The 24,531-nt window shown below is 45.6% G+C and overlaps 1 pseudogene; it reads left to right on the top strand.

Moving 5' to 3' along the window:
- The first annotated feature begins 11,969 nt into the window (after window positions 1–11,969).
- LOC130022173 (zinc finger protein 208-like) overlaps window positions 11,970–24,531 on the top strand; it is a 442,428-nt pseudogene continuing 429,866 nt past the window's right edge.

Raw genomic sequence — 24,531 nt, 5'->3', positions numbered from 1 at the left:
TGTGTGTAGATCTAGGGGTGGTTGCGGTTTGCAAGTGAAAATTTGCAAACCGCAAATTGAAAATTTTGGGCTATTTTTGGTTGTATTTTGGGCACATCTATGGAAGCTCAGGGTTACTTCAGGAGCAGCACTCTGCGTTTTTTTTTTTCATCTTTAGGGGTCACGTGAGATGCTGATTATCAATCTGCGTCAGCAAGGGAAGCGCCCCTCCCAGTTTACTATCTCTCTGACTCCACATTGTTGTTGTTTTTTTCTAACATGTAGAATTTCTGTACCCTAAAATCAAGTTGATAATTGCACCCTGACTCTTCATCTCTCCCTGATCAGGGAAAATGCGGCTGTTACACTGAGTACTAAGAGTTGTGTTCAAATAATGTATGGACATGAGCTGCGTGCATTTGGTGGCAATGATTGATATCCCCACCCTGGCCGGTGAAGGGTGACAGAGGATCGAAGAAGGAAACAGGGGCCAGGCTCTTGGTGATCTGCTGGATATTAACTTAACAATGTTTTAGGTTTCATCTCTGAATTTCCACATTTGCTCCTCCCAGAAAAGCTTATCATGTCCTTGCTTACATCCCTAATTTAGTTAAAGTTTATCTTTAACCTTTTCATTGTACTTTACCTCTCATTGTCTCAGTTCCCCAAGTCAGTCTTGATTACTTATGAGCCATAACTTTCTCTTAATTCTCAGCTTCATATTTGTACTGCTTTGTAGTTGAAGTGCTGTGTATTTGTACCCGTTTTTCTGTTTCCCCTATAGCTTTTTATGTTTTTACTATCCAACAGCCACGGCAGAGCCTGGCAAGCTCCCCGTGACATATTTGATATGCCAAACACAGTAACAACAAAGTCTCCAATGGAGACATTACTGGGCCCGCTTGAGCAAATTGATGAACAACGGGAGGGCCTTTACTTTACTTTACTTACTTACTATACAACAGTGTCTATGGTTAAACCAGAAAGACATCAATGCTGTGCTCCTAATATTTGGGAGTTGATTGACTCTGAAGTTATCTAATCCTGGGTATAATTGCTTGGTCATCATTACTTGACTCATGCTTCAGTTGCTGTAGATCCTAACACCCCAAAAGGGAGGTTCTGCCGTGGGACTTGGATGGACCTGGAGCAAGTGGCAAAACTACCCTGGTATCCAAATGGGACATTGTAGAAAGCAGAAATGCATGGTCTTGATGCAAACTGTTACAGCTTAAGAAACAGAAACCCCATGGGGAAGGACAAGCTGAACTGGCCTGAAGACTGAGTCTAGGATTTACAGTAAAACCTTGCTTGCTCTCACAGCCCAGAGAATTAAGTGTTAAAATCCTTATTTGCTCTTAAAGCCCAGAGAACTAAGTGTTGGGATCTTTGTTTCTTGCTCTGTTTATCCAAACAACGCAAGTATTGATAAATTATACAACTAGATGAAAAGATAAAAGCAATGTAGATGTCCCTGGGAGACAGAGTGTCTCCTTGGGTGAATCTCCCAATGAGAATTTCCTCTGACAAATGTTTATCTGCATAAATGATCAGTCACTCCTATGTCCTTATCTCACGCCCCCTCAGATGTTCTATAAGTATGGTAGCTGTTCTGCATTAAATGGGCCATTTTCACTTACGGTGTGGTTTTCTGTCTCCCTGTCTCTCTGTCTCTGTTGGGAAGGGACCCCCATTTTACTTTGTGGACTCACTGTACCCGCACATTTTACTTTGTGGACTCACAGTGATCAGTTGCTCTTTATTCCATTCTCCTTTGCACCTATACCAGTCTCCCACTGTTCTTTATCCCTCTCTTCACCCATCTCCCACAGGCTTTATTCCCCATCCCACAGAGTTAGGGGTAGCAAATACACAGAGATGTGGTTGTACAATCAGAGGATGTAAAGCCCTTCCCTGAAGAGAAATTTCTAGGACAGAACTTTGACTCAGAAGGCGAGATCAGCTCAAGGGCAGGATTTCCTCTAAGGACATATTTTTTCTTTGCTTAGTTCATATTCATTGAAACAATCATCCTAAATTGACACTTAATCTTTCTGTTTAATTTGAATGGACACAGTAAAAGATCTATTAAGCTTATAGGGTATCTCTATTGGGAATATTTCCTATAGCTCCCAGACTACACTCCCCAGGATAGGATAGTCCTTCCTAACCCCCGCAGGATCCTTACCCAGTTACTTATGTTTGGGTCACGACAAATTTTTTATGGTGCTTACCTGTCCCTTTTTAATGCCAGGGTAGCTCACAACTATCCTGGGTCCATCCAGTCTCTTGATTTTTGGGTGCTAAGAAAGAAGAGTAGCTGAGGCTTAAGTATCATAAATATGACAATGCCCAGGAGCATATAATATCTGGAGTCAAATAACTCTGAAGTTACAAAAGCATAACATTGTCTTCCTTTGTCTCTACAAAGCTGAGGGCTGGGGGCATGGCCATCCCGATCCTGCCAGCAGAATCTTCCCAACTGGGACTGCACTGGTCCTTGTCCAGGAGCAAAAAGGATATTTGTCTAAAGTAAACTGCAGAGGACATTAAGGAAATAGAAAGTCAAAATTTGACTCACAAATACAAAATCCAGAGATCTCTGAAGAATTTGACTTTACAATTCACAGTTTCTAGTTAGGGGAAATGGGTGATTAATGCATAGGAGAAGCAGAGCACCTGGAAGTTAAAGATGAATACTAAGGAAATGGGAGTGATTCGGGAGCATTGGTATGGGTCTTACTCAGTAAGCCTAAACTCCTTGTAGCAGAAGAGAAATCATGGACCAATGATAAACCTAAATTGTTTAGAACTCTAATCCAACAAAGGTAAAGGGTTTTGTTTTTTAAACATCTTGCTATCTTAGTTTTGGTTTTACAGGAATAAGGACATTTGCTCAGGGTTCACCTTGGCTGTGCTAGGAGCACATTTACTTAGGGCCAGAGACATAGTACAGTGAGTAAGGATTTAACCATCCAAGCAGTCGACCCAGATTCCACCCCTGCATCCATATATTCTGTACCAGAGTGATTCCTGAGTGTAAAGCTAAGAGTAAGCCCTGGATATGCCGTTTGTGGCCCCCAAACAAAAATCACACAAAGACACACTTGTATATACACACATATATGCACATACAATTAAGAAAGATGCAAAATGGAGAAAGAACAATAGAGTTTCGGTAGCAGGGAAAGATCAAGAATAGGGAATTTTTAAGGACCAGAAATTTGACTCTTTAAATGTTTCACTCTAGAATTTGTCATTGCACATTATCCCCCCCCCCTTCGGTAGAATTTGCCTTTTTTTGTTCTTATATTTTTTGCCATAGCATACAATACTCAGTATTTACTCTTGTGTCTGAGCTCAGGGATCATTTGCAAGAGTCAGGGTAACATTGTGTGTCTAGATATCTTTGGTTCAATGTTTGGTGAAAACTGCAGGATCAGGGGATTTCTCCTTACCCCGGGGACCCATAGTGTGTGACCGACCACTCCAGCATTTGCTTCTCCATGCCTTTTTTTTGAGTCCATCCCCCTTGCAGTACAGATTCACCTAGGAGGCAAAATGGTTCTCAGTGCCTAGACTCTGGCTCTTTAAGGCACCTTATGGAAATAAAAGTGATGTCATAAGTGATGTCATAGTTCATTTTCCATCCCTGACACTGACACTGGGGCTGTTGTGTACTTGCCAATGGACAAGTAAATTTGTGCTCTATACTTAAAGGGGGATTCTGAAGGCGGGTTTTGTGGCAGGATTCGAGCAGCCTCCTGTGAGCACCCCGCGCCTTCCCATTTCCACACTCTGAGCTGAGGGGCTGAGCCAGCTTCGGGGGCACTTTTGCCCTAGTTTTTCACTTGTTCTCTGAAATCCAGGTGTATTCTGAGGTGCGGTGGAGGCTTTAGGGGGATGCAGAGCTTTGGGGGTGCAGTGGAGGCTGTCTCAGGGTTCAGGGGTGGCAGCTGTGAGTGTGTGATCCCGGGGGCCTCTTTGGCCACGATCATCTCCAGCTTCAGGATGGGGCAATAGTGTGTGAATGCGAGAATCAGCCGGGTCTTGGCCGTACCAACCCTCCCAGCAGCCCCATGTTTGAACCATCGGCCCTAACCTAGCTTCTTTAGAATCTCCAGATTTGAGGGGCAGAGCTTCAGCCCCTCCACTTCATGGCAGGAGATATTTTGCTGGTCATCTTCATTGTCTGCTGTTTTAGCCAGGGTCATGTGGGGTATGTGGGGGGGGGGGAAGGGGACCTGCAGGTGGCTGAGGTTTGCCAATGAAAATGTATTTGGGGGGCTATTTTTGATTCTTTGGATTTTTGGGGGCAGTGGGAACACCCGGAGATGCTTCTGACTTACTCTAGCCTCTAAGCTAAGGAATTATCCCTGGCACTGCTGGGGGCCATATGGGATGCAGAGGATTGATCGGTTCATCTGGTCCAACGCCCAAGTCACATTACTGCCTGTCCAACAATACTGGTGTATCTTTTTGCGGATCATGAATTTCAGGTCCTTCACATCAAGCTGTAAGGCAGACTTGACTCTTCATCTTTCCTTGAGCAGACAACCACTGGAATCGGGGTAAATACTGAGGGTAAAGTTTAGACAACCACTGGAATCGGGGTAAATACTGAGGGTAAAGTTTGTTTTTTTTTTTTTTTTTGCTTTTTGGGTTATACCTGGCGATGCACAGGGGTTACTCCTGGTTTTGTACTCAGGAATTACTCCTGGCGGTGCTCAGGGGACCATATGGGATGCTAGGAGTCGAACCTGGGTCGGCTGCATGCAAGGCAAACACCCTACCCGCTGTGCTATCACTCCAGCTCCAAAGGGCTTTTTAATGTTTATTTTTTAAAGAATATTTTTGTGTGTGCGGGGAGGGGGAAGAGCTGTGTTCATGACTCACTCCTAGTATTTTTGGAAGAAATTTATATAGGAAGGGACGAAGCAAAAGTACAGCAAGTAGGGTGATTGCCTTACACACAGCCAACCCACGGTCTGTGTCTTGAATCCCACTGGTTCCCACACCTGCTGGGAGTGAAACCTGAGTGCAGAGCTAGGAATACTCCCTGAGCAATGCTGGTTCTGACTCAAAGAAGAAACATGCACACGCACCCGCACGGACACATACACATGCACACAGAAAATGTGTGATCATAGAAAAAGAGATTAATAATTCATGGAAAACCATGCCAGAAAATCAAAGTTTTAAGGACCTGCTGTTTGTCTATTTAAATGTTCTTCCCTCTTTTTTTGCACATGAATTCTGTTGGTTTCTTGTGCTTCAAATTTGCCCTTTTGTTGCAGTATTTTTGGTCATAATCTACAGTGCTCAGGTCTTAACTCCTGACAGTTTATATTATGGTCCCTAGTAAATGCACTGGTTATTTGAATTATTTTTCTATTGAACCGTTTGCGCAGTTCTCTAATATATTCTTGGACGGCAGGAGCAAGTGTTGGCTGAGGCTCACGCAGATGTTCCGTTTCGGGGATAGAGTAAATCAGGACCCATAAGGTCTCAGGTCCAGCGCGAGAGAGCAGGGCTATGCCTCTGACCCAACTGTACCCAGAAGTGATCTTGGTCCCCGGGACAGATTGCCCAGGCGCATGTTCTTGTCCCTGCTGCAAGAGAGTGGCTGAAGCTTTGTCCACTCTATGTCCCTGTGGCTTTCCCCATGGCAGAGCCACATCCAGGCTATAGTTCCCAGGGGGCAGCACTGCTGCCAGCTGCAGGGGCGCCAGTACTTGGGAGCACCGGGACTCAGAGTCAGACCGAGGCTGGGCCTGTAGGGATTTTCCTGTGCAATTCAGGTAGGAATTCGGGGACCAGAGAGGGCTGTCGTTTCCTCTCCTATTGCCTGGGCCCAGGCTCCTATCCTGAAGTGCAGCACAGATGCCAACAAAATTTGCATCCCCAGTGGAGACAGGAGCTTCTGCCATTGTCTCCCTGAGGTGGGATTATGAGGGTGTGGCTGCTCTGAGATCAGGGGTGGGAGGAGGTGCTGCTCTCTGGTGCTCACTGTTCTGACTTCTTCAGGTCTTTGCACAGAGCCTCCTGCTAATTCTCAGCACAACAGTGGCAGGAGTAGATGGTGATGCGGCTTCTGATAAACCGTCCAAATGTAGGAGTAGAGGGACAGAATGGCATGAGGTAGTGCCAGGAGTGCCCGGGTTTCCTGGGCGATCTCTTTTGAGTTTCTTTTGGATGGATTCCAAGATGAGACTTCCGATCAGACCACGCCATATTTGGCTGTGGGACCGACACAGTGGTGCATGAGGAATACTCAAAGCTCAGTGCTCAATGATCACTCCTGACATGTCTAGGCAACCAATGGGATGCTGGAGGTTCAAAGATTTTGTCTTGAATTTTCTGTTTTATTGGGGAGTGATAGCACAGCGGTAGGGTGTTTGCCTTGCACGCAGTCAACATGGCCGACCTGAGTTCGATTCTTCCGTCCCTGCCCCTCTCGGAGAGCCCGGCAAGCTACCAAGAGTATCTCGCCTGCACGGCAGAGCCTGGCAAGCTCCCTGTGATGTATTCGATATGCCAAACACAGTAACAACAAAGTCTCCAATGGAGACGTTACTGGGCCCGCTCGAGCAAATAGATGATCAACAATTTGGGGTGCAGAGCAAAGGATTCTCACAATAAATCCTTGTGCTGCACTCTGGCATTGCCCCTGGCAGTGCTTGTGGGACCATATGGGATGGTGGGGATCGCCAGTCCTACACGCTGTTCCTGGAGCAGCTGTCCTGTTACGCCAATCTGTTGCTTCTTTTTCTTTTGCATTGTTTTTGTACTCAGCCATCCTCTTTACTCTGTTCTCTGGATTCACAACTGATGGGCATCAGAATGCCCTGGGGTGTGCTGGCCACATTTGCGTACTGTCAACTACAGTGACTTGGACCCCAGGACTTATTTTTCCCCTGTTTTGTCCTTCCTGCTCTGGAGAGCCTCGCCTTCTCAGTCATACAGTCTTATATTCACATAAAGTTATGTGTGGATTTCTGGGCATGCTCTGATCCCAAGGAGAAAGAGCCAAGGATCTCTGAGGCCAGTAGAGATGTTGGGGTGAAGAAACTTCTCTTTCTTTGCGAGGGATTTGGGACGGTATTGAGCAGTGTGTTCTTACAGGCACACATGCCATGCACCACTCTGAGTAGTTGTCTATATGGACTGTAGTTCTTAGTCCTAGTGGTCATGAGCTGTGGGGGTGCAGCGGTGAGAGTGCAGTGGTTTTTGCTGCACCCAGGGATGGTCTTTTGGATCGTAGAAGTCTGCGGTCAGGTGATCCTCTCTATAGTGCACACTGGACCAGTGGTGCTCAAATTGGACCTTGGGTTACCAGGAAAGGCAGATATATCCGAGAACTTTCTGTATAACATACCCCCACTTTCACAGATCCAGCTGCCTTATGTGATTTCTGGGGCCTGTCAGCCATGCGTGTGCATGGAGGCTGGTTCATTCGAAGGGGAGAGGACTAGCGACAATATAGGACCCTGGGTCCTGGCCTCACAGGAGTGGGAATGAGACTAAGGTAGACTCTAACTGCCACCCTCCCTGTGTGCTGCCTCAGGACGCAGTGACCTTCCACGACGTGGCTGTGAACTTCACCCCGGAGGAATGGTCATGCCTGGAGGCCTCTCAGCAGAAGCTCTACAGGGACGTGATGCTGGAGACATACCAGCATCTGCAGGCTGTAGGTGAGAGCAGTGTGGAGCCAACCTTGTCTGGACAGACCTGCTTGGGCTCCCTGGGTTTGGGCCGCAGCTGTGTGTCCAACAGTAGCTGTGACTGATGGGCTGGTATGTTGAACAGCCATGAGGTGTTTGTTCCCTCCCTGTGTTTTTTTAGGGTTCACCTGTGGATACTCAGGGCTTACTCTCAGCTCTGTCCGTAGGAATCAGTCTTGTGAAGTAGCAGGACCCTGTGGGGTGATTCAGATCAACCCGTTTCGACTGTGTCCGTGGGAATATCCCTATCTGCCCAGTTATCGCTCAGGTCCCTTTAAATAGTTCCATCCATTGGTGAATCAATTTGCTTTGTGTACTACACAAACTTCCGTGTGTTTAATTGGCTTTGCTGTTGCCTTTGTTTAGGGAGCACAGTCCACAGTTCTCCTGGCTCTGTGCTAAACGATGACTCCTAAGAGTGTTCAGAAACCGGGATACCATGGACTGAAACCTCTTGGCAATTTAAAACATTGGTGCATGACTCCCAATACTTTTGCACCAGGCACTCAAATCAGAAGGTTTTTGCTTTTTCTTTTTTCCTTAGGTTTAGGAAAAAAGAATCAGGATTACGGCCAGTTTCTTTTCATTATTACATGCACATAATAATAATAATCATTATTATAGTAATAATTACAGTAGTTATTATAGTAATTATAATGATAGTAATAATAATTATTATGATGTAATAATAATAATAACGTAACGGCTAGAATCCAGAGATTATCACACCCTTTACGACATCTTATCATCTCATTCCTACTTTGGACAAACTGGCAGGCTACCGAATTTATCTTGCCCACATGGCAGTCTGGCAAGCTCCCCGTGGAGTACCCAATATGCCAAATACCAATAATAATGAAGGGTCTCATTCTCCTAACTCTGAAAGAGCCTTGAATATGGGACTTTTTTTTTTTAAATCTCAGGGCTAGGACGAAGGAGACGTTACTGGGGCCTGCTCGAGGCAATCGACGAATAACAGGATGGTTGTGATTGTGATTGTAATTAGGGATTATTCCTGCCTGTGTATTCAGGATCCACACCTGGCCTTGCTCCAAGACCTTATGGGCTGCCTGTGATCAAACCCACATATGTGTGCAGCACTTCTGTCCTATGTGCTGTACTATCTCTCCCACCACCGGGGCTTTGATATCTCTTCTCTCAACTCATCAGACACTGCCGTATTTCAGTGCTTGGAGATACTTCTAATGGTTCTTGTGAGACTTCAGCAGGACTCAGGCTTTGCTCCTGGACTCTGCACTCAGGGATCACTCCTGGCTGGCGTGAGGGACCCTAGGGGATGTCGAGTATTGCAACTGGATTGGCTGTGAGAAACTCCTGCTGTGCTCTCTTTCTGGATACATTTTTAGCTTAAAAAATAAGGGTCTCTTGCCACCTTTGGTCATTTCCAGATTTATTAAGCACTTAGTTTTACTGAAATTCTTGATGAGTTCATGAGGGGCTCAGGAAACTCCATGTGGTGTTAGGCCTAGACAGACAGTATGGTTAGGAAAGTGATTTTCTTGCAAGCAATGCACCTGGGTTAAATCCCCGGCATCCCATGTCATCCCCGAGCACCAGCAGTGCTGATTTCAGAATACAGAGTCAGGAGTCGTCCCTGAACATTGCCAGGTTAGACCCCAAACAAGACAAAAACCAACAACACACTGTGCTGATCAACACCCTGTTGGCCATACACAAGGCCTGGTCTATTGTATTTGTGGTATTTTCTTGGGTCTTACCTCTCGCGATAGCACAGCGGGTAGGGCGTTCGCCTTACAAGCGGCCAACATGGCCGACCCGAGTTCGATTCCTCCCCCCCTCTCTGAGAGCCCGGCAAGCTACCGAGAGTATTCGATATGCCAGACACAGTAACAACAAAGTCTCCAATGGAGACGTTACTGGGCCCGCTCGAGCAAATCGACGATCAACGGGAGGGCCTTTACCTTTTACCTTTTTACCTCTCGAATAACTAGAAATATGTGGCATTTTGGAAATGGACATTGTGTTCATGCCTTTCATTAATTTGCCCCGTTATATCAGGAAACACGGGGATTTACCTGTCACCTTTTCCTTGTCACTTATCCATGCCTCTGTCGCTGTTGTGGCAGGGCACACTGGGATGAAGCCTGCGGTGATCCTCTGGCTGGAAGGAGGAGCCCTGAGGTCAGGGAGGAGAGACTTGTGTTTAGGTGAGTGTCTGAGGATCCTTCCTGGCTCAGGCCCTGTGCAGTGTATGGGTGCTCTGAGCATGTATGAAACGCACTGCTGAGGCTGGGGCCTTGGGCTCCTGGATCCATGGCTCTGTGCCACACTCACACTCCTTTTCATTCCCATCGTATGTCTGTCCAGAATGACTCTGTACATTGCTTCCATGGCTTTCGAATAAGTAAGACCATAACAGAGCTAGTTTGGATCTGAACGATAGTGCAGCAGGGAGTGCCTTGCAGTGCCTGAAAGTGACCTGTTCAATAACCTGGTTCCCTGAACATCACCAGGTCTGCTCAAAAACAAAAACAAAACCTAGTGTAGAATTGCAAAGATCCTTACCGTTTTCCACTAACCTAATCTTTTCTTTAGTGTAGGATTTTATGGAATTTGAATACCACAGAGATGTACTCCAACTACATGGCATCATTTTGCTACATTTTTGACAATTGCTTTAACTGCATGTTGTGTTCAGTTTCAGAGCTGAAACCACGGATTCAAGATTTGGCATTACAGCACTTTGATTTGGGAATGGGGTCCGCAAGTACGAGTGAGTTGGTAAGATTTTTAATTCAGAATAAATTATTATGCCAGCGGGAGTGAACCAAATATGTGATTGTTAGGGTGGAGGGCTATGAATGGCAGGGAGGAATTCCAAAGCCTGATGCTTGGGGTAGAGGACCCTTAGCTTTACTAGGTGCTGAAATCAACCATGTATAAAAATGCTGTGAGTTTTCATTTGCTTGACAGTTATAGTCGTTTAAAAAGCTAATTTGTGGGCCATGGAGATAGTGCAGTGAGAAATATACTTGCTTTGCACAGGGATGGATGGTCCTTACCCAGCACTCCTTATAGACACCGTAGACCCACAGAACTGATCCTAGATACTGCATCGTGTGCCCCACCCAACCCCCAATAAATAGAAACTACAAAACATTAAGAACAAAAAACTTCGTTGATGCTGAAAGCAATCACTTGTGGTGAGAGCTTTGCAATAGCCACGAGGTCTATCTCAGCTGTGTGAGGATGCAGCGTTGTCTTCACCCCTTCATCACAGGTTCCACTCTGAGCTTTAATCAAACCCATTGTGGTTGTATTTCATTTTCTCTTGAAATGGATGCATCAGTTTTCTATAGAAGGAATTATTTCAAGTTGTATTCCTTCATTAAGTTAACGGTGGGGGGAAGTCACAGAATTTTATGAATCTGCTTCCATCAATTTTGTGCGTCGAACTTACATTTACACGAAGTTATTCTATAATAAGACAATCCTTACGTAGGTAGTTACATTTGTGTGGTGCATGTGTTAGAAACCTCACCTGGGGCTGGAGCAATAGCACAGTGGGCAGGGCATTTGCCTTGCACGTGGCCAACCCGGGTTCGATTCCCTGCATCCCATATGGTCCCCTGAACACCGCCAGGAGTAACTCCTTAGTGCAGAGCCAGGAGTAACCCCTGTGCATCACCAGGTGTGACCCCCCCAAAAAAAGAAACCACATCTGAAGGCTCAGTTTTTTGACAGGAAGACTCGGTGAATAAGTTAATAATTGGACTCCTTCTCTGCTCTTCCTACAGGGAAGCAGCCAACCCAAGTGGAATATCTCTGATTCTGCACTCTATGACAATATCTCTAGTGAGCAATCCTGCATTCAACCCCATGAGGACGCCAAGACGTGTGGGATGTCTTCTGAGGGTGATCAGAATGGCGAGAGCTACCTCACTCTGAAGAAGCCCTCCCTTGGAAAAAGTTCCTTGGAGTGTGGTGTTCTCAGTTCACAGTCACAAAATCCCCCAGTCTGGATGCCACTAGGGAAAGAAGCACTGTTTATAGTGAGTCCCTCACAGCGACAAACTCTCAATCACATTCACTGTGAACAGAACCCATCTAAGTGTAAGGAATGTGGCGGAGCCTCCCCATGTTCTCAGCACTGTGGAATTCCGTTAGAAAACTACAGTGGACAGCATCCCCGGAAAAGTGAGCACCGAGAACAAAGTGAGTCAAGGGTTATTCCATCATGACCATATGAATATAAATTCAGGAGTGAAACCTTATGCGTGTGAAGCATGTGGGAAGGCCTTCAATCAATCATCACATCTTTTTAGACATAGGAGAATTCATACAGAAGAGAAATCTCATAAATGTCAGACATATGGGAAGGCCTTTATTCAGCCCTCAGATCTTAATAGACATATGAAAACGCATAGTGGAGAGAAACCTTATATATGTCAGACATGTGGGAAGGCCTTTAATCAGCCCTCAGATCTTAATAGACATATGGATATTCATAGTGGTGAGAAACCTCATAAATGTCAGACATGTGGGAAGGCCTTTATTCACACCTCATCTCTTTATAGACATAAGAATACGCATAGTGGAAAGAAGACTTATATATGTCAGGAGTGTGGAAAGGCCTTTGCTGGAGCCTCAAAACTTACTGTACATAGGAGAATTCACACGGGAGAGAAACCGTATATATGTAAGGAATGTGGAAAAGCCTTTGCTAAAGTCTCAATATTTACAGTACATAGGAGAATTCACATTGGACAGAAGCTTTATATATGTGTGCAGTGTGAAAAGGCCTTTACTACATCCTCACAATTGACTATACATAGGAGAATTCACACTGGAGAGAAACCGTATATATGTGTGCAGTGTGAAAAGGCCTTTACTACATCCTCACAATTGACTGTACATAGGAGAATTCACACTGGAGAGAAACCGTTTATATGTAAGGAATGTGGGAAGGCCTTTGCTAAAGCCTCAAGACTTAGTGAACATAGGAAAATTCACACTGGAGAGAAACCATATATATGTAAGGAATGTGGAAAGGCCTTTGCTGCAGCCTCAAAACTTACTGTACATAGGAGAATTCACACTGGAGAGAAACCATATATATGTAAGGAATGTGGAAAGGCCTTTGCTGCAGCCTCAAAACTTACTGTACATAGGAGAATTCACACTGGAGAGAAACCATATATATGTAAGGAATGTGGAAAGGCCTTTGCTGCAGCCTCAAAACTTACTGTACATAGGAGAATTCACACTGGAGAGAAACTGTATATATGTAAGGATGTGGGAAGGCCTTTTCTGAAGCCTCAAGACTTACTGTACATAGGAGAATTCACACTGGAGAGAAACCGTATATATGTAAGGAATGTGGGAAGGCCTTTTCTGAAGCCTCAAGACTTACTGTACATAGGAGAATTCACACTGGAGAGAAACCGTATATATGTAAGGAATGTGGGAAGGCCTTTGTTGTAGCCTCAACACTTAGTGACCACAGGAAAATTCACACTGGAGAGAAACCGTATATATGTAAGGAATGTGGGAAGGCCTTTGCTATAGCCTCAAGACTTACTGTACATAGGAGAATTCACACTGGAGAGAAACCGTATATATGTAAGGAATGTGGGAAGACCTTTTCTGAAGCCTCAAGACTTACTGTACATAGGAGAATTCACACTGGAGAGAAACCGTATATATGTAAGGAATGTGGGAAGGCCTTTGCTATAGCCTCAAGACTTAGTGATCATAGGAGAATTCACACTGGAGAGAAACCGTATATATGTAAGGAATGTGGGAAGGCCTTTGCTAAAGCCTCAAGACTTAATGAACATAGGAGAATTCACACTGGAGAGAAACCATATATATGTAAGGAATGTGGAAAGGCCTTTGCTGGAGCCTCAAAACTTACTGTACATAGGAGAATTCACACTGGACAGAAACTTTTTATGTAAGGAATGCGGGAAGGCCTTTGCTGTGACCTCAATAATTAATGTATATAGGATTATTCACATTGGATAGAAACCAAATATATGTAAGGAATGTGGAAAGGCCTTTGCTGGAGCCTCAAAACTTACTGTACATAGGAGAATTCACACTGGACAGAAACTTTATATTTAAGGAATGTGGGAAGGCCTTTGCTCTGACCTCAATAATTAATGTATATAGGAGAATTCACATTGGATAGAAACCATATATATGTAAGGAATGTGGAAAGGCCTTTTCTGGAGCCTCAGACTTATTGAACATAGGCGCATTCACGCTGTAGAAAAACGCTTGAGCACCCTGCAGCTCCTAGTTTGGGAACTTGAGCGGAAGGACACGCCAGCTTGTAGGGCATTTTTGTGTTGTTTTTTCAAAACTTGTTCTGCATATCTAGGTATTAGGGAATGTGGAGCTTTTGAGGGTTGCATTGGGGGCTGTTCTGTGGCGAAGGTGTCATGGGTGAGGGTGCGTTATGCTGAGGGTCCCTGCAGCCAAGATCACATCCAGGTCCAAGATGGCATATGAACTTTGGGCCTTGGTGTGAGGGACCTGCAGACAGTGGTGGTCTTGGCAATCTCATACCTCCCTACTCGGGACTGCGCAGGGCCCTTTTTGGAGCCTTTGGACTGGAGATAACACTTATCAAACCTCCAGATATGTTCACGCGAAGCCCCGAAAGGAAAGGGACACTTTTCTTGTCCGTCATTTTTATTGGCTCCTGTGCTGGGGTTGGGACTTTGGGGTGTGTCTGCACAAGTGAGAGGGTTTTGCCTCTGAAAATTTACTGTTTGTATTATTTATTTATTTTGTTTTCTGCTTTTTGAGTTACAACCAGCGATGCACATGGGGTTACTCCTGGCTTATGCACTCAGGAATTACTCCTGGCAGTGCTCAGGGGAACGTATTGTTTCCAGGATTTGAACCCGGGTTTTTTGCGTGCAAGGCAAACCTCCTACCCGCTCTGCTATCACTGCTGCTTAATGGCTATGATCCCAAAGATTCAGAGACAAATCTCAAAACCCAGCGGCTCTTGGCAGAAATGAGTCTGGACCCTGCAGTAGGTTACTAACCCCGGGCCACCCCAGAGGGAAGTGGTACTGTCCCTCCACCTGCTCCCCCTTGGCGGCTCACTGGCCACCATCCTCCAGAGGCCATTGGAAAGTCACGTTTGTGCCCGCAGTGATGAGATATGTGGAGCTTCACAGGATGGGGGGATGGGAGTGGAGGTGGCCCTTTCCTCCACGACCCAACAATAGCTTAGATCATGCCCACGAACTGCCTCTCTGGCTCCTGATAAAGCTGCTTAATGGCCATGATCCCAGAGACTCAGGAGAAAATCTGGAACTCAGCAGGTCTTGGAAGAAATCCCTCCATATTATTAAAATTTCAAAATTACAAAATCATGTTGTTTATAACCAGCAATAGAAAACAAATTGTCTACTGTTGCCTTTTTGAACTATCTGAGTGCTGGGGTTAAATCCCAAATATAATAATGGTGGGTCTGGTGTCAAAATATTGAATGTAATCAAAGTAGAGAGAAATGTAGAAATCATCTGTCCCCACAGTTAGGGGTAGGGTGTAGAATGGGGGTATACTTGGGGTTTTGGTGGCGGAAAATGGGCACGGTAAAGGGACTGGTGATTCATTGTATGAACGAGACTTAAACCCAAAAGCTTTGTAACTTCACTCAGGGCGATTCAAAAAATAAAATTATCAAAAAAGGGGGGGAACGTACGGTGGAGTTCATGCCCAATTCAGTCAGCCTAATCAATAGCCGAATAAACAACAATACTCCTGCAAATAATCTTTTCTACTTCCACATGTCCAATTGCAAACAATCCCTTTCTCTTCATCTCTCCCTGACCAGAACATCAGGAAAACTGGCTCTTTGGGGTGGCTACATCAGTATACTTGTTTTATCTTTTCCTGAAAGGGAGATATTTGAGTATGGGGAAGGGGAGTTTTGCTCAGGGGTCACTGCTGGTGTGCTGGGAAAAAATTATTTGGAAATGGCCAGAGCAATAGTACAGCAAGTAGGGTACTTGCTTGCATGTGGCCAACCCAGGAGTCCTCCACTCCACAACACCTTTGAGTTGCTCATTGGACATTGAGTGTCCCATTCTCACCCCTAGAACAGTTGATGTGACGATATGGCGTGGGGGAGGAGTGTCTAGAGTTTTGGTCCAACCCAGTGTTGCTTTCTTTTGGTCCTGCTTGGTCAGTGCTTAGGTGTTACTCACAGGAGCATTGTTCATTGGGTTTGTCTCTGGGGTGGCTGCGTGCACGTCCATCAGCTTCTAATATAGTTCCATTGTGGTTGATCAGGATTCCATCCAGTGACTACTGGGGCCTGTCACCCTAAAGTGTTGGTGGAGGCCGGTTCCTCCCTTGTGGAGTGGGGAAAAGGGAGATCCCTGAGAACCCCTAGGGTGCTGCAGTGTCCCATCCTCAGGCCCATTGTGTGGAGTGGGATGGCCTCCTCCTACCCTAGTGTGTGCTGGTTCGAAATGCGGTTACCTCTGTCAACATGGCAGTGAGTTTCACCCCAGAGGGATGAACATACCTGATTGCCTCTCAGAGGAATCTCTAAAGGGACGTTATGCTGGAGTCAGAAGAGGAGCAAAGATATGGAGGACCACTGACTGATGGTCAGAATGGCTTGTTTAATGTGAAGCTTTTAGCATAACTACAGAGCATTGAAGGTTGTTGAGCTATAGGACTACACATAGGGGTGACTGATCATTTACAGAGGTAAAGCATTTTTGTTTGTTTTTGCTTTTTGGGTCATGCCTGACCATTAACACGGGTAACTCCTTGCTCTGCACTAAGGAATTTACTCCTGGATGTGATCGAGGAACCATATGGGATGCTGGGAAAAGAACCCTCGTCATCTGCGTGCAAGGCAAATGCCCTTCCTGCTGTGCTATGGCTCCAGCCCCTACAGAGGTAAAGGGTTTTGATGGAGACAATTCTGGAGAATTCAAGGAGACACTGTCACCCAGTGGCTATACAGAGAGATTCTCCCAGGGTCAACAGCATTATATTGCTTTCCTCTTTCTCTATCTACTAGAAAATATTAAACAATTAAATTTACTTCTTATTAATAATTGCAGATATGTGGATAAAGGTAAGGTAAAGGCCCTCCCGTTGATCGTCGATTTGCTCGAGCGGGCCCAGTAACGTCTCCATTGGAGACTTTTGTTGTTACTGTGTCTGGCATATCGAATACTCTCGGTAGCTTGCCGGGCTCTCCGAGAGGGGTGGAGGAATCGAACTCGGGTCGGCCATGTTGGCCGCGTGTAAGGCGAACGCCCTACCGCTAGCAGACACAGTAACAACAAAAGTCTCCAATGGAGACGTTACTGGGCGCGCTCGAGCAAATGTGGATAAAAATAGTAAGAAATATAGATTCCAAAATTTAGTTCTCTGGACTCTGAGGGCAAGGTTGCTGGGCTTTTACCATAAATCCCATACTAGGTCTTCAGGCCGGTACAGCTTGTCCTTCATGAGGTCCTGTCTCTTAAGTCATAACAGCTAATATCAAGACTGTTCTTTCATGCTTTCTAGACTATTCCATTTCGATTCCAGGGTAGTTTTGCTATTTTCCCCAGATCCATCTCAGCCCTATGGGGGCCTTCCTTTTTGGAGTGTTAGGAAGTATGGCAACTGAAGCTTGAATCAAGTAAATATGACAGGTGCCAGGAGTAGATGTATTTCAGGATATGGGCCAAATATTAGGAGCCTATCATTAATAGTCTATCTGTGGTTAAGCAAAGAACATTGCTCTATAGTAGAGCATAAAAGGGCTAATGGGAATATAGAATAGGAAGTATTCACTTCAAATACAAAGTTCAGATTCACCTAAGTCATCAAACCTCACTTGGGGAATTGTAAGCTCAAAGTAAAGGTAAAAGAGAAATTCAGGGAATTACAGATGTTACAAAAGCACTGTGGGGAGGGCGCTTCCTTACGTAAAGCAAACCAGGTTCAATCACTGACCTTCCATGGAGCCAATACTACCAGAGATGATTCCTGAATGCAGATACAGGATTAACCCTTGAGCATCGCCAACTGTAACCCAAAACAAAACTGCATACAGTGCTGGTAGCTTAGTGGTATTATCTGGGACTCCCTTATTTCACTCTTAAGTTTAAAGCTTGTCTTATTCCTCACTCCCCACCAATCTTTGGCATACTGAAAGTGGACGTTATGATCATGCCTTTTCAATAGTATGACCAGTTAGACCAGGGACACATGAGGTTTACTTGTCGCCTTTTCCTTCCTTGTGACTAATCCAGTCCTCTGTCTCTGTGGAGCAGGGCCTTCTGGGGTGAAGCCTGCGTTAATCTCTAGGCTGGAAGAGGAGCCCTAAAGCCGTGGAGGTGAGGTGTGTGCAGGTGAGTGTCTGAGGACCCTTCCTGGCTGGGTCCCTGGGCAGTGTGTGCATGCCCTGAGCGTGTGTGAAACATGCTACTGTGTCCTCGGGCCACTGGATCAGGCGTCTGTACTGCACTCATGCTGCCCTTCACTCCCCGGAGCTGTTCGTTATGGAGAGATCCTGTGCTTTGCTTTCTTGACTTTCTTGTCATTCTTCCTCGTCTGTCAGGTATGTCGAATAGTCCATGAGTTTCAAGACCCTGGTCCCCCCCCAGCTGAATAACCAGGCTGACTGTACACCTACAGGGCCGGGTACCCTTTCTGGACCCCTCTCTGTCAATATGACACCATGCTTATCTGCTTATCTTTGCCTTTGGATCATTACCATGTTTTTTTGAATAAGGTAAGGTAAGGTAAAGGCCCTCCCGTTGATCGTCGATTTGCTCGAGCGGGCCCAGTAACGTCTCCATTGGAGACTTTGTTGTTACTGTGTTTGGTATATCGAATACGTCATGGGGAGCTTGCCATCTGCCGTGCGGGCGAGATACTCTCAGTAGCTTGTCGGGCTATGCGAGAGGGGCGGAGGAATTGAACTCGGGTTGGCCATATTGGCTGCGTGCAAGGCAAACACCCTACCACTGTGCTATCTTTTATTTTGGGGCCTGGGGATGATCAACAGTTATTCCTAGTGTTTCTCATAAGTTGCTGTTGGCAATGCTCAAGGATCAACCCCTGTCAGCCTCATGCAAGGCAAATGCCTACCTGCTGTACTCTTGTACGCACCACAAAATGTTTTATTGTGTGTATGTTAAATTGTGGCTGTGAGCCCATAGTGAAGGTTATTAGGACCATAACAGCAGTGCATCATGGAGGGTGCTCGCCAACAGACCTTGCCTACCTTTGATGTCCAGCTTCCCCTGTGGTATCTTGAGCATCACTGGGTCTGATCAAAAATAAAACCCAAAAGGCTTGTTCTGGAATTGCCTTGCTCCTGCAGCAACATTTCCTGCAGATTTTCTCTTTTTGTCGGCTTTTTTTGGACTGTGAGAACCATGTCCTCCACCAGTTTAACCATTCAATTGCATTCCATTCAATGTTGGACTAATCCTCTTTGTGCATTTTGTTTGATTTCAGAACTCAAATCACAGGTTCAGGATGTGGAATTACAGCAATTTCATTTGGGAACAAGGGTATTGCATACAAGTGTGCTGTAAGATTCTCTTGTTGAAACTAAATATTATGCTATTGGAGTGCTCAGTTGACCAAGCATGTGACTTGAAAGGTAGTGTCTGACTCCATCCCCACAACCATATCTATGGTCTCAGCACCATAGGAAAAATATCAGAGCCTAATACTGGGACTAGAGGGTCTTAAACCTCAGTGGGGGCTGAAATCTGGAAATTTATTTCATTTTATTTCATTTTATTTCATTTCTTTTTTTAAGTTTTCATTAAAGTGCCAGAATTTTCAAAAGTATTGATAGTTGTACTTACGCATACAATAATTCAGCACCAGTCCCTGCACCAGTGTCAGCTTCCCTCCACCCATGTTCCCGTATTCCCTCCAACCTCAGTCCTCACTCCACCCCGCCTGTCATCTAAACAACCACATGACTAAGTTTCAGTGGTTGCAGCTTACATCTCTTGTTTTCAGTTCTCTTGCATTTGTATTTTGGGTAAATGGCTACACCCGTCACTCATGTCACTGCCATAAATGAATCCCTGATCCCTGTAAAATTCTGATTCGCTTCTGCCCGCAGATTTCTTTCCTTCTTTATCCGGCTTCTCTCGAAACAATGAAATAAGGGATGATTTAATTAGACCCTTTACAGTACATCTCCACATCCAGTGTTCTGTATTCCACCGATGAGTGACATTATCCTGTTTTTGTTTCTTTTTCTGGCTAACTTCACTCAAGATGGTATCTTCCATTTTCAATCGTGTTGCTGCATAAAATCAGTATTTCTAAAACCTAAAAATATATATATATATATATATATTTATTTATTTATTTGCTTTTTGGGTTACATCCAGCGATGCTCAGGGGTTACTCATAGCTCTCCACTCAGGAATTATTCCTAGTGGTGCATGTGGGACCATATGGGATGCCTGGGATTGAAGCTGGGCCGGCTCTATGCAAGGCAAATGCCTACCCCTGTACTATGGAACCTCCCAAAAATTCTTTTTATTACAGGGTAAATACTGTGACTTTACATTTGATAGACAGCAAGGACAAGTGTGATTGTTGAAAAGAACTCGATGGTTCAGCACTAGTGGTTTTGCATTAAGAAGCGCACTTGCTTGGCCCGAAGGAAGAAAACTTTGGTTCCATCCCAGCATCCCTCAGGGCCCCCAGAGCGCCAGCAGCAGGAATCCCTGAGTAATGCTGGTGTGACCCTCTCCCCACCTAAGTAAATAGAACAATATAACAAAAAACTCATTGATCCTGGAGAGGAATCTGTTTCAGGTGAGATGTTTTCAAAGGTCTGTCTCGGCTTTGTGGGGATGCATCATTGCCTTCACACGTGTATTCCACTAAGCTATCCCACTATGCTCCACACTAAGCTAGTACCAAACCCAGTCTCGGGCGCCTTTTATTTTCACTCTAAACTGGTGCTTCAATTTTCTGCAGAGGTAGTTATTTATTGGGCTGGAGTGATAGCACAGCGGTACGGTGTTTGCCTTGTTCACAGCCAGCCAGATCGAGCTGGGTTTGATTCCTCCACCCCTCTCGGACAGCCTGGCAAGCTACCGAGAGTATCTCGCCCGTGCAGCGAAGCCTGGCAAGGTACCCGTGACATATTCAATACGCCAAACATAGTAACAGCAAGTCTCAAAATGGAGACGTTATTGGGCCTGCTCGAGCAAATCGATGAACAATGGGAGGACAATGTTTGTGTTTGTTTTGTTTGTTTGTCAGTTCTTTGAGTTGAAAAAATTTTTACACAGTTATGTGACCTGCCGTCGGTCTATTTCGCTTGTGCATTTTGCTGAAATGTAAGGTCGTTGCCTGGAAAATCCATCCACGTGTCAGAATTGCAATTGAATTGGGTAAATGTTAGAAACCAACCTGCCGATCTAGAATTTTCTGGATGAGGAGACTCTCAGGCACAGCACAATAATAGGAATTCTTCTCTGCTGTTCTTCAGGGTAGCAGTCAACCTAGGAGGAATTTTTGTGATAATGCGCACTGTGACAAAATCTCGAGTGAGCAATTATGCCCTCAGCGCCATGAGGATGCCAAGACAGGTGGGATGTCTTCTGTGGGAGACCAGAAGGAAGTAAGCGCCCATGCTTTAAAGAAGTTGGGAAAAAGCTACTCGGAGACTGTTCTGCTCAGTCCATGGACACAAACTGTCCCTGGGGGAGAAGCTCCTGGACTGTGGGAGAGGAGCTCTGTTTATAGTGAGTCCAGTTATGTACCCCACAAGATATGAAGGCTGGAATGGAACCCAGGTTACCCAAGTGAAAGAAAGCTCTCATACTCTTTGGCTCTCCATACAACCCCACCATCATGCCAGAGTGCTTCCTGAGTGCAGAGCCAGGAGAATCTCTGTGTGTTGCTTGATTTGTGGCCCCCAAACCATGAACAAACCAAATACAAACAAAACAGCCTCAGTCCCTTATTGGAGGATTCCCTCATCCCAACGTGGGCGTTTCTGAGCTGTATCTTGCTGTATCCATGCTGCCTCTTCCTTGTAGTATAGGGTTGGGTATCCTCAGAACGTGGGGTGATGTGGTGTGGGTTGCCCATACCAGGAAATATTTCTAAATGGTTTGGTCACAGACATAACAAAGTGGCTTCTGATGTGTTTTAGCTCAGAGTGTCACTGTCACTGTCCTTCCATTGCTCATGGATTTGTCGGAGCGGGCGCAGTAACATTTTGAGACTTGTTACTGTGTTTAACATATCAAATATGACACAGGTAGGTTCTCAGGCTTTGGCGTGTGGGCAAGATACTCTTGGTAGCTTGCCGAGCGTGGTGGTGGAATCGAACTCGGGTCGGCCATGTTGGCCACATGAAAGGCAAACGCCCTATGCCCTGTACTATGGCTCCAGCCTTGCAGCTTTGCCTTGCTCTGTCCACCTCAGGTTCCATCCTCTGCATCCGTCGTGGTCCAGAGGCAAAGATGGACAGCCCATTCGATCCTCGAGGTGATTCAGCTATGTACCCCACAAGATCTGAAGGCGAGAATCGAATACTGGTCACCCATGTGAAAGACGCACACCCTCAAGACTCTCCTACCACTGCCCCTTTGAAGCTCCTGGCTTGATCTTTAATTACCCAATACTTTACACGGAAGCAAACCTAAGAAAGGGTGGAAAATTCTTAAAGGAACGAGACTTGAGGACAGAAATGCCCACAGCTCCATCTCGTGGTGTTTCAGCATAAATTCTTGGGTCCAAATTTTCCCACTTTTAAGATTTTCAGCCCGTCTCTTTGCTGAAATGTTAAGTATGCGGTCATTAAAGATCCAGCACGCATCTTGGGCCGCTGCAACAGGAGCAGAGCAGATAGGTCTTTTGCCTTGCATCCGTCGGACTGGGGTATATTCATAGGCTTCCCCTATGGTTCTTCAGTCAAGTCCATTGTGATTACTGAGTGCAGAGCCAGGAGAAGGCCGCGAGCATGCCCAGGTGTGGCCACAGCCATAAAGGAACAAACGAAAGAAAAGTAAAACACAGAGCTTTAGTTCCTTAATAGCGGTTCTCTCACCATGACTTGAGGGTGTCAGAACTGTATATTCTTCCATTCCCCACATCGGTGTAGAATACTGTTAGAGTACCCTCATAATGTGGAGTGATGGGGTTTGGGTTGCCCATAACAGAAAACATTCACAGGGCTCGGTCACAGGCATCACAAGGTGCATTCAGAACTTTTCTTGTACAGAGAGAAGAGAACAATAAATGTGAGAAAATAACCTTACCTTACTCATTAAAGGCTCAGTTCAATCCTCTGCACCCTTCGGGGTTTAGAGACAAAGGTAGGGCAACCCACTCGACCCTCGAGGCGATTCAGCTATCCACCCCACAAAGATCTGAAGGCAGGAATCGAACCCAGATTACTCAAGTGAAAGACAAGCGACCGCAGGCTCTCATACCACTGCAACCTGTGGAAGTGGTTTGCTTAATCCTTAATTACCCCATACTGAACACTGAAGCAAAACCAAGGATGGAAAATTCTTAAGAGAAATGAGCCTCAAGAGGGACAGAAACGTCCACAGTGCCATCTTGTGGCATTTCAGCGGAACTACCGCTGCAAGACTTTTTCCACGCTTAAGGTTTCCAACCCATTTCTTTGCTTCTCTGTTAGGTATAGGGTCATTAAAGATCAAGCAAGCCGCTTGGGTCGCTGCAGGGGGATCAGAGAAGTTCGTGCTCTTGGCTTGCAGTCACAGTCCCCCGGTTCTTTTTCTGAATCTCCATACAGCCCCACTATCATGCCCGAGTGCTTCCTGAGTCCAGAGCCAGGAGAACCTCTGCGCGTTGTTGGATTTGTGGCCCCCAAACCATGAACAAACCAAATAAAACCAAAACAGCCTCAGTCCCTTATTGGAGGATTCCCTCACCCCAACGTGTGGTTTCTGAGCTGTATCTTGCTGTATCCATGCCGGCTCTTCCTTGTAGTAGAGGTTTGGGCTCCCTCACAATGTGGGACAATGGGGTGTGGATTGCCCATAGCAGGAAATATTTCTCAATGGCTTGGTCACAGACATAGAAAAGTGGCTTCAGAAGATTTCTAGCTCAGAGTGAAGAGCAAAAATAAATAACTAAAAAGAAATAACTAAAAATAAATGACTTTGTCTTGCTCTTTCCACGTCAGTTTCAATCCTCTGCACTCCTCGTGGTCCAGAGACAGAGACAAAGAGAGAGCAACCCACTCGACCCACGAGAAGATTCAGTTATGTACCCCAGAAATTATGAAGGTTGGAACCGAACCCAGGTTACCCAAGTGAAAGAAAGCACTCTCACATTCTCCTACTGCAGCACCTGTGGAAGTGGCTTGCTTGATCCTTAATTATCCCATGCTTATCCCTGAAGCAAACCCAAGGGTGGAAAATTCGTAAGAGAAACGGGCCTGGGGATGGATGGAAATGCACACATCGCCATCCCATGGCATTTTGTGCAACTGCCAGGGCCATACTTTCCCACACTTCAGATTTCCAGACCTTTTCTTTGCTTCAATATCAGGTATAGGGTCATTAATCAGGTAAACCGCTTGGGTCGCTGCAGAGGAAGCAGAGCGGTTAGTGCACTTGACTTGCAGTCACGGGCCCCTGGTTCTTCTATGGCTCTCCATACAGCCCCACCATCATGCTGGAGTGATTGCTGAGTGCAGAGCCAGGAGAACCCCTGAGTATTGCTGGTGTTGGGCCCCCAAACCATAGACAAACCAAATAAAACCAAAACAGCCTCAGTCCCTTGATAGCAGATCCCCCCACACCAACTTGGTGAGTTCTGAGCTGTATCTTGCTGT

Source organism: Sorex fumeus, unplaced genomic scaffold (assembly GCF_029834395.1).
Source record: "Sorex fumeus unplaced genomic scaffold, SorFum_2.1 ptg000019l, whole genome shotgun sequence".
Taxonomy (NCBI): domain Eukaryota; kingdom Metazoa; phylum Chordata; class Mammalia; order Eulipotyphla; family Soricidae; genus Sorex; species Sorex fumeus.
This window is presented reverse-complemented; position numbering and strand designations above follow the sequence as displayed.